Here is a 12,542-nt window from a genome sequence, read left to right as displayed (position 1 = left end):
ATGATATATATATATATATATATATATATATATATATATATATATATATATTACATATACACCCATACTATAATAATATATGTAATTATATATAATATTATATATATATACATATCACATACATATACATAATATATGTATATATATATATAAATGTATATACCATTCATCCCATCCATCACCCTCTCCACTCTCTCTCTCCCTCTCTTCTTTAGATGTGGAGTGATTATGAGATGACTGACAAAGACAAAAGACATACGTAGGAGGATATAACTACACCTGATGATAGTATTAAATTTATTAAGACATCACTTCGGCAATACTGGCACAGACCAAAGTTTGTATGTAGCAAAGTTCTGCAGATTTGGATAAGTTGTTTGACACATGTACCATGTTACGTTCGTTAAGAGGGGAGACTGAAGACCATTTTTATGTTGTTTTCTCTTCTTTTTATTTTTTTTTTGTGTGTTTCTTTACACATTGCTAATATAGTGGCAGAGAAATAGATGTATTTGTTGCTTTTAATGTTTGTGATAGCTGTAAACATGTAAGCTTGAAGTATATGCAAAGTAGAGACAAAGAGATAAAGAGAAAGAAAGACAGATAAGAAGAGAAAGGCGGACAAGAGTGAGCTAATCAGTATATAAATATATATGTGTGTGTGTTGTTTGATTGAAGATAGGTTCATTTGACGAGCCTTTGAAACTTTACGCCGCATGGAATCAAATCAAACAGTTATTAAATAAATGATATATGTAGGTGTGTTGAGTGCCACTTTGTCCACTCACTTTATATATATATATATATATATGTATGTGTGTATATATTTATGTATGTATGTACATGTGTGTGTGTGTGTGTGTCTGGCTTGATAAATGTTTATTTACTCAATACATAACTTAGAGTTAGTATATCTTCTTAGAAACCGAAGCCTCTTGAACTGTGTATTCTGAGTTTCATGTCACCAAATATTCAAACAACTGAAGTAAGGGAAGAAGCACCATGACAATATATAAGAAAAAAAATTCATAAACACATGAAAATATGATTAGTCATCAAGATTTGATAGATTACCAAAAAGCAAAAATAAAGAAGCAAAATTCATCTCTCAGTCGCTATTCATATGCAAAAAATAACCATGTGATATTTTCATGTCTTCAATATTATTTTTTAAAACATACCAAAGCAAAGAAGGTAATTATTGGAATGAAGTTTTAGGGCTAATGGAATAACTGATTTTTTTTTTTTTTTGACATGTGACCATCTTTCAAGTTATAGTAATTTGATTGTGACCAATCATATTTCGATGTCATTTTGTATTGATTATTTGTTGTCATGGTGTATCCTTAATGTGATCAATTGAATAATCAGCAATATGAAACTCTAGGTAATGATTAGATGAAGCTTCTGATAAAATATATAAGTTTGTGTGTATGTTTGTGTGTGTGTGGGTATGTATGTATATGTGTGTATATATATATATATATATATATATATATATATATATATATATATATATATATACATGAAAAAAGTATATATATATAGTTGAGGTGTATTCCGTTAAGAACATATTAGAGTACAAAACAGAGCTTGTTAACCTTAGATACCCAGCAGTATTTATGGTATACTACCAATTCTAGGAGACAGTGATTTTATATCACCTGAGGAGATACAACTAGGTCCTATTATACAGGTAAACTGTTGCTTAATTTAAATTTAAGTCCTGTATATATGTGGATCTATGTTATATCGAAACATATGTAGTGGTCATTAAACAGCTGTCAAATCATTCTCCCTCTTCCTTTTCACTCTATTCTTTCCTTTATATATATATATATATATATATATATAGAGAGAGAGAGAGAGAGAGATAAAGATATATGTATATAACCAGCAGAAGTTGCAAAGAGACTCAAAGGTCAAGAGTCTTGTGCATAGGACTTGATACGTATGTGGTGTGTGTGTGTCTGGCTTGATAAATGTTTATTTACTCAATACATAACTTAGAGTTAGTATATCTTCTTAGAAACCGAAGCCTCTTGAACTGTGTATTCTGAGTTTCATGTCACCAAATATTCAAACAACTGAAGTAAGGGAAGAAGCACCATGACAATATATAAGAAAAAAAATTCATAAACACATGAAAATATGATTAGTCATCAAGATTTGATAGATTGCCAAAAAGCAAAAATAAAGAAGCAAAATTCATCTCTCAGTCGCCTATTCATATGCAAAAAATAACCATGTGATATTTTCATGTCTTCAATATTATTTTTTAAAACATACCAAAGCAAAGAAGGTAATTATTGGAAATGAAGTTTTAGGGCTAATGGAATAACTGATTTTTTTTTTTTTTTGACATGTGACCATCTTTCAAGTTATAGTAATTTGATTGTGACCAATCATATTTCGATGTCATTTTGTATTTGATTATTTGTTGTCATGGTGTATCCTTAATGTGATCAATTGAATAATCAGCAATATGAAACTCTAGGTAATGATTAGATGAAGCTTCTGATAAAATATATAAGTTTGTGTGTATGTTTGTGTGTGTGTGGGTATGTATGTATATGTGTGTATATATATATATATATATATATATATATATAATATATATATATATATATATATATATATATACATGAAAAAAGTATATATATATAGTTGAGGTGTATTCCGTTAAGAACATATTAGAGTACAAAACAGAGCTTGTTAACCTTAGATACCCAGCAGTATTTATGGTATACTACCAATTCTAGGAGACAGTGATTTTATATCACCTGAGGAGATACAACTAGGTCCTATTATACAGGTAAACTGTTGCTTAATTTAAATTTAAGTCCTGTATATATGTGGATCTATGTTATATCGAAACATATGTAGTGGTCATTAAACAGCTGTCAAATCATTCTCCCTCTTCCTTTTCACTCTATTCTTTCCTTTATATATATATATATATATAGAGAGAGAGAGAGAGAGATAAAGATATATGTATATAACCAGCAGAAGTTGCAAAGAGACTCAAAGGTCAAGAGTCTTGTGCATAGGACTTGATACGTATGTGTGTGTGTGTGTGTGTATGTATATATGTGTATGTGTGTGTATAAGTATATATATATATATACCAGAGTAAACACATAAATGTGAAACAAGGTGGAAAAAAGAGTACTCAAATACCAGTGGTAGAGTAATATGTTTATTTAAAGCAGCAGAAAATTCAACAAAACCTGTTACTCTGAGTTTCCCGTTGCAAAAACTGTCCGATGAACGGCAACGGGAAACTTAGAGTAACAGGTTTTGTTGAATTTTCTACTGCTTTAAATAAAGTATATATATATTATATATATATATATAGTTGCAAGTTAATAAGTACTCAATGCATGTAGCAGACTTTATAAGGCAACAAATAATTTATTTCATTGAAACAGTAGTTACTAATGAGTGTGTGTGTGTAGAGAAAGATAGAGAGAGAGAGCATTGGACAAAATAGTTTGTGGTATCTGCTTACATGTCTTTCTGTTCTGAGTTCAAATCTTACCCAAGAGGGCTTTGCCTTTCATCCTACCAAGGTCAATAAATGTGGGGTGGGAATTGGGTTGTTTTTGCGTAATCAACTGTATGCCCAAAGGCAGTGCTCCAGTATGCCCAACAACAATAAAAGCAATCCTACATATATCTATACATGTGTTTGTGTGCGTGTCAGTGCATGAGAAGATATGTATGTATGTGTGTGTAAAACAGTGATTTATTTTGATTCCTTTGGTTCCAGCTGGTTGATTTTGATAGTTTTTAAATATTTTCAGTCACTGAACTAAATGTGAGAGAGGAGCTCATAATTCTAAAATATGGGAAGAATCGCAACTCAATTTTTATTCATCTAGCAGATATGATGCAGTGCGATGTTGTATTTGTACTGTTGCTGTTATTTGTGTGTGACAGAGGGGAGGAGTTAACTTGAGATTTTTTCAAAAATTTATTTATTTAATTATTTAAATTCTTGATAAAGATGTGATGTGGCTACTCAATGTTGGAAAATGTTTTGGTTTGTAAGAGACAGGAGAAGGAGAAAATGAGAGAAGGGTGAGTGTATATGTATGTGTGCACATTGTTTTCAGTTCTCCCCTCTCTTTTCTTGCTCATAAATAATGACAGTAATAATTATAATGATGATGATGATCATAATAATAATAATAATAATGATAAAGTGGTTCTGAAAAAAAAAGGAAGAAAGTGGTACACCAGCTTACTTGTGAAATTCAATTGCTAACACAATTCGATGATATTTTAGAACATTTTACTCTCTCACTCTCTCTCTTCTTCTCTCTATCTATCTATCTATCTCTATCTATCTGTCTATCTCACTCTCTCTATATATATCTCTATCTATCATCTATCGCACATTCTCTCCCTCTCACTCTTCCTCTTTGTCTCTTCCTTTCAGTCATTCTCCCATTTACTATTTTTCCATCTTTTCCTGTCATTTTTGCATGTCTGTATATGTGTGTGTATATATACATATATATATGCGTGTGTGTGTGTTTTATCTCCACATACTTAAACACACATACACACACACTTTCTTAAGCTCCCTCAGGTTTATCTTTCATTTTGTCATTTACTACCCCCCCCCCCGCTCAACTTGTCTCTGATGTCTCTTAACCTACATATCTACCTATCAGACCCATCTCTATTGTGATAAAGAAAAAAAAAGTTAATGTTTGCAAACTATTCCCAAAATCCGTCATTGTTGTAACAATATTCACCATGAAATAGTTCTTTTGTATTGAATACATCACACATTATTGGTGACAGAGGCTTTATTACATGACTGTTTTTATCACTTTGGCAAGTATGATGAAAATTATGTTCCACTGATGAGGTTATAATAAGCCCAAAACATGTCAAGAGTTGTCTTTGGCTAAAAGTTCATTTTTTCCCCCTCTCACTGCATAATTACATCTAGTTAATTCTTTTAATGCTCTTTGCATTAGATATATTAACCAAAGTTAATATATGAAACTGAATGTAGTTTAATATACAAATGACCCTCACTGCAGAGCAAAACAGACTGAAAACTCTTGCCTAAGAATACAATTCAATGCCTTTAGGGTGATATGAATTCACAACTTTGCTGAAAGACCAAGAGCCAAGTGAATACTTTATGTTCTTGTCTGCCGCATCTCTTTATAACCACAGATGTCAGATGTTGTGAGCTTCATACATTTTTCACAAGGACAATAGCCATGAACATCACAACTTCCCATTAAACACCTTCCCTGTAAGTTTGGAGATTTATGTCTATGTAAAAATATAAGATAAAACATATCCTCCTAGTCAAGTGATGCAAATTGTAGAGTGGTGCAGCAATTGTACATTGAAGAGTGTTGCAATTGGTCTGTGTTGTAAAGTGACACAAATGGCATACACTGAAGAGTGGTACTCTTAATGCACATTGTAATGTGGTGCACCTGAATTACTTTGCAGAGTAATGCACTTGATAAAAAATTGTAAACTGTTGCATCTGCATTACTTTGTGGTTTGCTGAAGTTGATGCACATTGTAAAGTGATGCAACTGAAGTACACCACAGAATGGTTTGGTTAGTGCACATTGCAGTGTGGTGGACATTGTGCAGTGGTGCACATTGCAGAGTTTTAGATATTACAGAGTCAAGTAGAGAAGTGTAGTTGAGATGTTGTGTAGAGTGATGCAGCTGGTGCACGTTGTGGATGTGCAGCTAGGGCATGTTGTAGTGTGGTACAGGTGGGTATATTGTAAAGTGGTACAGGTGTTGTAGAGTCTTGTAGCTGGGGTATGTTGTACAAAGGTGGATATTGTAGAGTGATGAAATTGTTACATATTGTCGAGTGGTGCAGCTAGTGCATATTGTGGCGTGGTGCAACTGGAGATGATGATTGTAGAGTAGTGGACTGGCTAGTTTTCAAGAGTGGCTGTCACTATGATAGTTTCCTGTATCATATAATATTGTATATAACTTTTCACCTGCCACATTTGGTTGATGTCTAGCCATGAAATAACATCATTATTGCTTTGTCTGAAATAGGCAACAACAACAAAAAATAACACTAATGATGATGATGAGGTTGAGAATGATAAGGATAATGATGATGATGATGATGATGATGACAAGATAATTTATATGACAGAGCCATAAATTTGATAGATGACTAGAATGAGATCAAACAACATTCATACTTTACTCAGTTGTCCGTTTTAGACAAGAGGCCTTCAAGTTCTTTAATGGAAGGAGAAATGGGAATATGTGGTGTTCATACCTTGCTTGATATTAATGATATTAATAACCCCATTGTGTTCAGAATCTATCAGTAAAGTGTTATCTTAGAAATTGTTATATATATCCGTCCATGTTAACTATTGAAAATGAAAAACAAAAAAAAATGCTTATGTATATACACAATTGTATATATGTATATGTGTACATACATACATACATATGACTGGGTATGTATGTATGTATATGTATGTACGCATGCATGCATGTATGTATGTATGTATATATATATAAATATATATATATATGGTTCTGATCTGGTAATGTTGTTAGTCAGCAGTTATTAGCATAACTTTTCTGAAGAGGCTTAGCGAAGAATATACGCTTTGCTGAAACAATGGTGGCCGTGTTGTTGTAAAAATATGAATAAACTCATCAACACACACAAACACTTACAAAATAGTACAGTTAGTCAAATGTCATTTTGTATTGAATGAGAAAATGTTATATATATATACATATATATATATATATATATAATATATATATATATATATATATATAATATATATATATTATATATATATATATGTGAATCTATGAAGTTTATAATCACCCTTTCTTTTCCAGAATCTCTTTGTATTTATAGATATGGGTCAACAACTAAATGGCGGTGCCCCAGCATGGCCACAGCTCATAAGCTGAAACTAGAATCAATCAATCAATCAAACTAGTATTAGTTTCCTCACATGAATAACCATTAGAAAGAGAATATACTGAGAGTGGACTTGTTAGAATATGGTGTAACACACACACACACACACAACACACACACACACACATATATATATATATACATACACACACATATATATACAACATACATATACATGTATGTATATATATATAATATATGTCTCTATATACATATATGTATGTGTGTGTGTGTATATATATATATATAAATGTATATATATATGTATATATAATGTATATGTATATATATATATGTATATTGTATATGTATAATGTGTATATATATATGTATATGTATATATATGTATATATATATATATATATATATATATATTAGTATATTATATATGTATATATATATATATGTATATAATATATACATATATATATACATACACACACACACATACAGTGATAGCCGGGTGGAAAGGATTTGTGCTGGATGAATATTTGGAAAAGTACTTGTAACATGTGGATAAGGTCAAGGAAATCCTGCTGAAAGGTGACAGTACCTCATTAGATACACCTGTCATTATGAGTCTGTTGAAACCATATATATTTAGATAGAGAGTGAAAAACTGAATATTAAAATGTGGTGATGATAAACATTAGGAGCTTGAAGAATACAATAACGATGATGCTGATGTTGATGCTTTTATGTACTTAGGCTTAAAGTGGTCAGGGAGGGAGGGAGGGAGGGAGAGAGAGACACAGAGAGAGAGATAGGGTGGGTTATTTAATTGTGGCATTCTAGATTCATGTCATGTAATTACTATGCAACTGATGTTATTGGCTTTCAAAGCGGCATGATTCTCAGATCTTTGATCATTGTCTTCATGGATCTTTACGTCCCTCCACATAACACATAGACACATACACAAACTCTCTCCTCTCTCTCTCTCTCTCTCTCTCTCTCTCTCTCTCTCTCTCTTTCTCTCTATCTCTCTCTTTCTTGGAAGTAACTAAAAAAGAAAGTTTAAGCTAATTTTCAGTGTAGGGTATATGATGTATCTCTAGTGAGACACCTGCAAGAGAACAATCCATTTTATTTTGTATTTGTTAATGTGGAGACAAGCTAGTGTTTCCCTGAGTTCACCACCTTGCTCTGTAGCCTGGTGAATGGAAAAAGAGAAAGCTGAGATATAAAAGATGGGTAGATTGTAAGAGCAGTAGTGTAAGAGGGTATTGTTAATAAGTTTAGGTTTGTCAGCAATTTTAGTGGGGAATGTATTGTTCAAGTAGGGGTTCATCCAGGCTATGTACTGATCCCTCCCCTTAACCCCTTTCTTTTATTTATTTCTATCCTTGAGACTTTAATAGAAGAGTTCCAGACTTAGTGTCCTTGGGAAGTTTTATAAGATGAGGACTTGCTTTTCTTTGTAGAATCTGTAAAAGAATAATATGAAAAGTATGCCCAACCAGGAAATATGGTCTAAAGTCCTAGGGTAATAAGTAGAAAAGGGACTCGTTATTGGGTGCTCTGTGTAAGTAAGGATTACACCAAAAACAAAGTACAACTGGTATTTGGTAAACTAACAGAGGACTGGGACTTTAAATGCCATATAATACACATGAAAATTTAGCAATAAGACTAGCTATAGAATATGGTTGATATTGTGGTTGTATACTGTCAACTTAACATGACAGTCCTGTAAGGGAATTACACCACTGCTGTTTAGCCCTAGGAAGCATCGACACTTCCTGTCAGCCTTGACACATTTCCTGTGTCCTTATATATTCACGAAGGGGAGACAAACACCCCCAACAGCTAGGCCCGCATCTAGAGACATGCATGTTTCTGGGTCTTGCCCATCATCAGTCTAGAGTAGCAGAGGCCTGCTAGCTGAAGATATCTGTCTAGACTTCGTAAATATATATATATATTTTCAGTGAAGTTTATTCACTGATCACCAAAATCAGAAATATTATGCTACTGTGGTAATCTAATTTGTTCTGGATGTGGTCACAGTGAAAATGGAGTAGCTAGGGTATGGAGGAAGTTAAGAGAGTTCTTATACTCTTGTCAGTAACAATGAATGCCTTTCTTCATATAAAAGGTAGACTGTTTAAAACATTACATAAATGTGCTGCCTCATCATAGGAAAATATGGTCATTGAATGTAGAAGACCATCTCCAGTGAGTGGAGAGAGATATGGTTGAGGTGGTCATATATTTGATATGTGATGCTAGCTGACACCAGAGACTGGGTGTTTGTGTAGTAGAGAAATGAAGTATTAGTTGCTGCGGAATTAAGAGCATCAACCAAAATGTGCAGGTATTGATATATATATTGTGAATAAGTGATGAGTGTAGAAGTGTCACATGCTCACAACAAATTCAGGTCAGATTATATGATAACAAAAGACCATAAAATTGATGATGTTCTCTGCAGCAGATGTGTTGAGTCTATTCCAACATGGAAAATTTAGTGTTAAAATGTTGATGCTGACAATGATAGTAATATATATAGATAGATATATTTATATAGATGTATGTGTGTGTATATGTATATATAAATATATTAGTGTGTGTGTGTATGTATATATATATATATATGTGTGTATGTATATATATATATATGTGTGTGTGTATGTATATATGTATGTATGTATAATATATATATGTGTATGTTTATATATATATGTATATATATATATATATATGTAATATATATATATATATATATATGTATGTATATATATATATATTATATATATATATATATTATATTATTATATATATATGTATATATATATGTATGTATGTATGTAATATAGCCTTACTTTGGGTGCTCAGTTAGTAACCAATACTGGATCTGGTTGAAATGAAAATAGAATAGTTAGAATATGAAAGAAGTTAAGGGAGTTCTCGAACCTTTGTTGATAAACGTAGGATCACTGTTGAGACATACAGCACATCTTGGGCATATTTATTACTGGCTGTCCTAATTTCTCTTTAATTCAGAAAATTTTGATTTTTCATTTCAATTTGAATTTAGCTCTCTGATTTGTATATTCTAGTCATCATTGTTAGGGAAATATTGACATTGCAAAGAAAAGCTCAAATGGGATAGTTAATCTTTGGTTAAGATTTATCTATTTTAGATTTATCATTTATTTTGAAATTATTCGTTTCTTATAATTTCATTGAAAAAGAATTCGCTTCTTAAAAGAAAAATTATGAAGTAATTATCTCCCTTGGTTACAAACTATATTGTCACAGTCCACTATCCCTCATTAGATAAAACACAGCAACTGGCAATTCTGATGTTATATATATATATATATAGCTAGATAGATAGATAGTTACTTAAATGTATATTTAGATATACAGACACATGTGCTTAACTGACCAATACCAATAAATGGTATATTAAGAACAGCGGTGAGCTGGCAGAAACGTTAGCACGCCACGCGAAATGCTTAGCGGTATTTCGGCTGCCATTACGTTGTGAGTTCAAATTCCGCCGAGGTCGACTTTGCCTTTCATCCTTTCGGGGTCGATAAATTAAGTACCAGTTAAGCACTGGGGTCGATATAATCAACTTAATACCTATGTCTGTCCATGTTTGTCTCCTCTATGTTTAGCCCCTTGTGGGTAATAAAGAAATAGGTATATTAAGAACAGCTCAAAATTATTTTGCCAGGTGTAACTAATGAATTGATTCTTTCAACACCTATCACTGATATGACATGGGACCCTACTGCAGTTTATAGTTTTGTAGATTGTTGTGTGATAACCCAAATAGGTTACACCATTTCTTTTTCTTCAATCTGGTCTTGTATTCTCAATCGTTCTGGTGGCTTACTAAGTCGAAATAAACTAGACACTTCAATTAGTGTGTGGCAGTTTTAACAATTTACAGCTCATTCGTAGTAGTTGGCAGCAACTCCACACAGATTTTGAGCCTGGTGTAGTAATTGATGGTGTATCAGTATCAGGTTGTGTTTGGTACTCATCAGCCTCTGCTGGAATTGAAAAAAAAAGAAATACCATTTTTTGTTTTTTTTTGGTTAGTGAGCAGTGATATAATTCTGATATGTTATTAATGTTTTTTTGAGTGGCTGGATATGGATGGAGTTGAAGAAGTGGGTTGCTATTGCAAAAATTTGTCTGGTATTATGAGATAATTCGGTAAGGCAGTGAGCTGGCAGAATCATTAGCACACCAGGTAAACTGCTTAGTGGCATTTCTCCTGGTTCTTCATATCCAGAGTTCAAATTCTACCGAGGTTGACTTTGCCTTTCATCCTTTTGGGGGGTCAATAAAATAATTACTAGTACAGCCCTGGGGCTACTCTAATCAACTTACCCTCCTCCCCTGAAATTACTGGCCTTGCACCAAAACTTGAAACCATTAATAGATAATTAAGTCCTATAAGTGTCCTATTGAAGCAAGTGTTGTGTCAGGTGAAGATGTTTGCAATCTTGAACTAGTTTTCCCACATGTGTGGATGGACCATCACCTGCTTGCTTGTTCTTTTTATGATATACAGTGACCAAGTTTCTCTATCTCCCTCTCTCTCTCACACTCTCCCCCTCTCTCATGCTTGCTCTCTCTCTCTAGCAATAAACTTTCCACCACCTTTTAAAAGAAAGAAAAGGTGCATATGTTTTTTAAAATGTAAATATGATTGAAGAAAGAAATATACCTATAATTGAGATGAGATGGTCACAAGTAACAATATACCTGTGTTCAATATAAATATGTGTGTGCTTGTCTGTTTATACTGATATTACTGATTAAATAATAATAACAATAATAATAATAATAATAACTAAGGTGTAACTGATAAATTAAACCACTGATTGACTTAAAGAAAAATTAATACTTTCAGTTTTGACCCACCTATTACTAATGTTTTAGTCACTCCACCCCCAACCCATCCTGCCCTTATTCCTCTCCTACACCCCCAGCCCTGCTTCCTTTAAAATTATTTCATATTTAAGCTATGAAGAAAAAAAGAGCTGGAATATTTATATGTAGATCTGACGCATCTTAATTCTGTGGTGATAGCAATATTGTATATAGATATGACATATTTTACTTGTATGACTGTAGTAATACTGTGTGTTTAAATCTGATATTTTTAATTCTAAACATAAAGCAATACTGTACAAAGATCTGACACATCTTAATCCTACAATGATTGCACTGTTGTATATAGATATATCTCTTTACTCTTATCAAGATAGCACTATTGTATATAGATTTGCCATGTCAGAAATTCTATTGCAATAGCACATTGTTCTATATAGATTAGACATGTCTTAATTCTAAAATAACAGCACTATTTAAACATAGATATGACATGTCTTATATTCTAAAGTGGTGGCATCTTTTAGTATAGATCTGACACATCTTAATTCTCTCACTATATTATTATTATTGTATGTGGATCTGTGGTGAATATTGTAGAGTAGAGGTGAGCTCTCAGTGTGTTGAGTCTATGACTCACTTTTTGACTCCAGGTTGTAGCCATTTCACTTCATTTAGATTGCTAATGTTTCTGAAAAAAATAAAACCTAAA

The 12,542-nt window shown here is 32.3% G+C and overlaps 1 long non-coding RNA gene across 1 annotated transcript in view; it reads left to right on the top strand.

Annotated features, from left to right (window-relative positions):
- Positions 1 to 9,757: 9,757 nt before the first annotated feature.
- The window catches only part of LOC118766344, a 3,981-nt gene continuing 1,196 nt past the window's right edge, over positions 9,758 to 12,542 (top strand). Inside the window, exons 1-2 of the long non-coding RNA XR_005002280.1 lie at positions 9,758 to 10,379; positions 10,625 to 12,542. The exon at positions 10,625 to 12,542 is cut by the window's right edge and continues 1,196 nt beyond it. This is a non-coding gene — a long non-coding RNA (uncharacterized LOC118766344). The remainder of the gene's footprint in view (positions 10,380 to 10,624) is intronic.

The sequence above is a fragment of the Octopus sinensis genome, linkage group LG15 (assembly GCF_006345805.1).
Source record: "Octopus sinensis linkage group LG15, ASM634580v1, whole genome shotgun sequence".
In the NCBI taxonomy this organism is placed as follows: Eukaryota; Metazoa; Mollusca; class Cephalopoda; order Octopoda; family Octopodidae; genus Octopus; species Octopus sinensis.
Note: the sequence above shows the minus strand (reverse complement) of the source record. Positions and strands in the feature narration are given on the sequence as shown.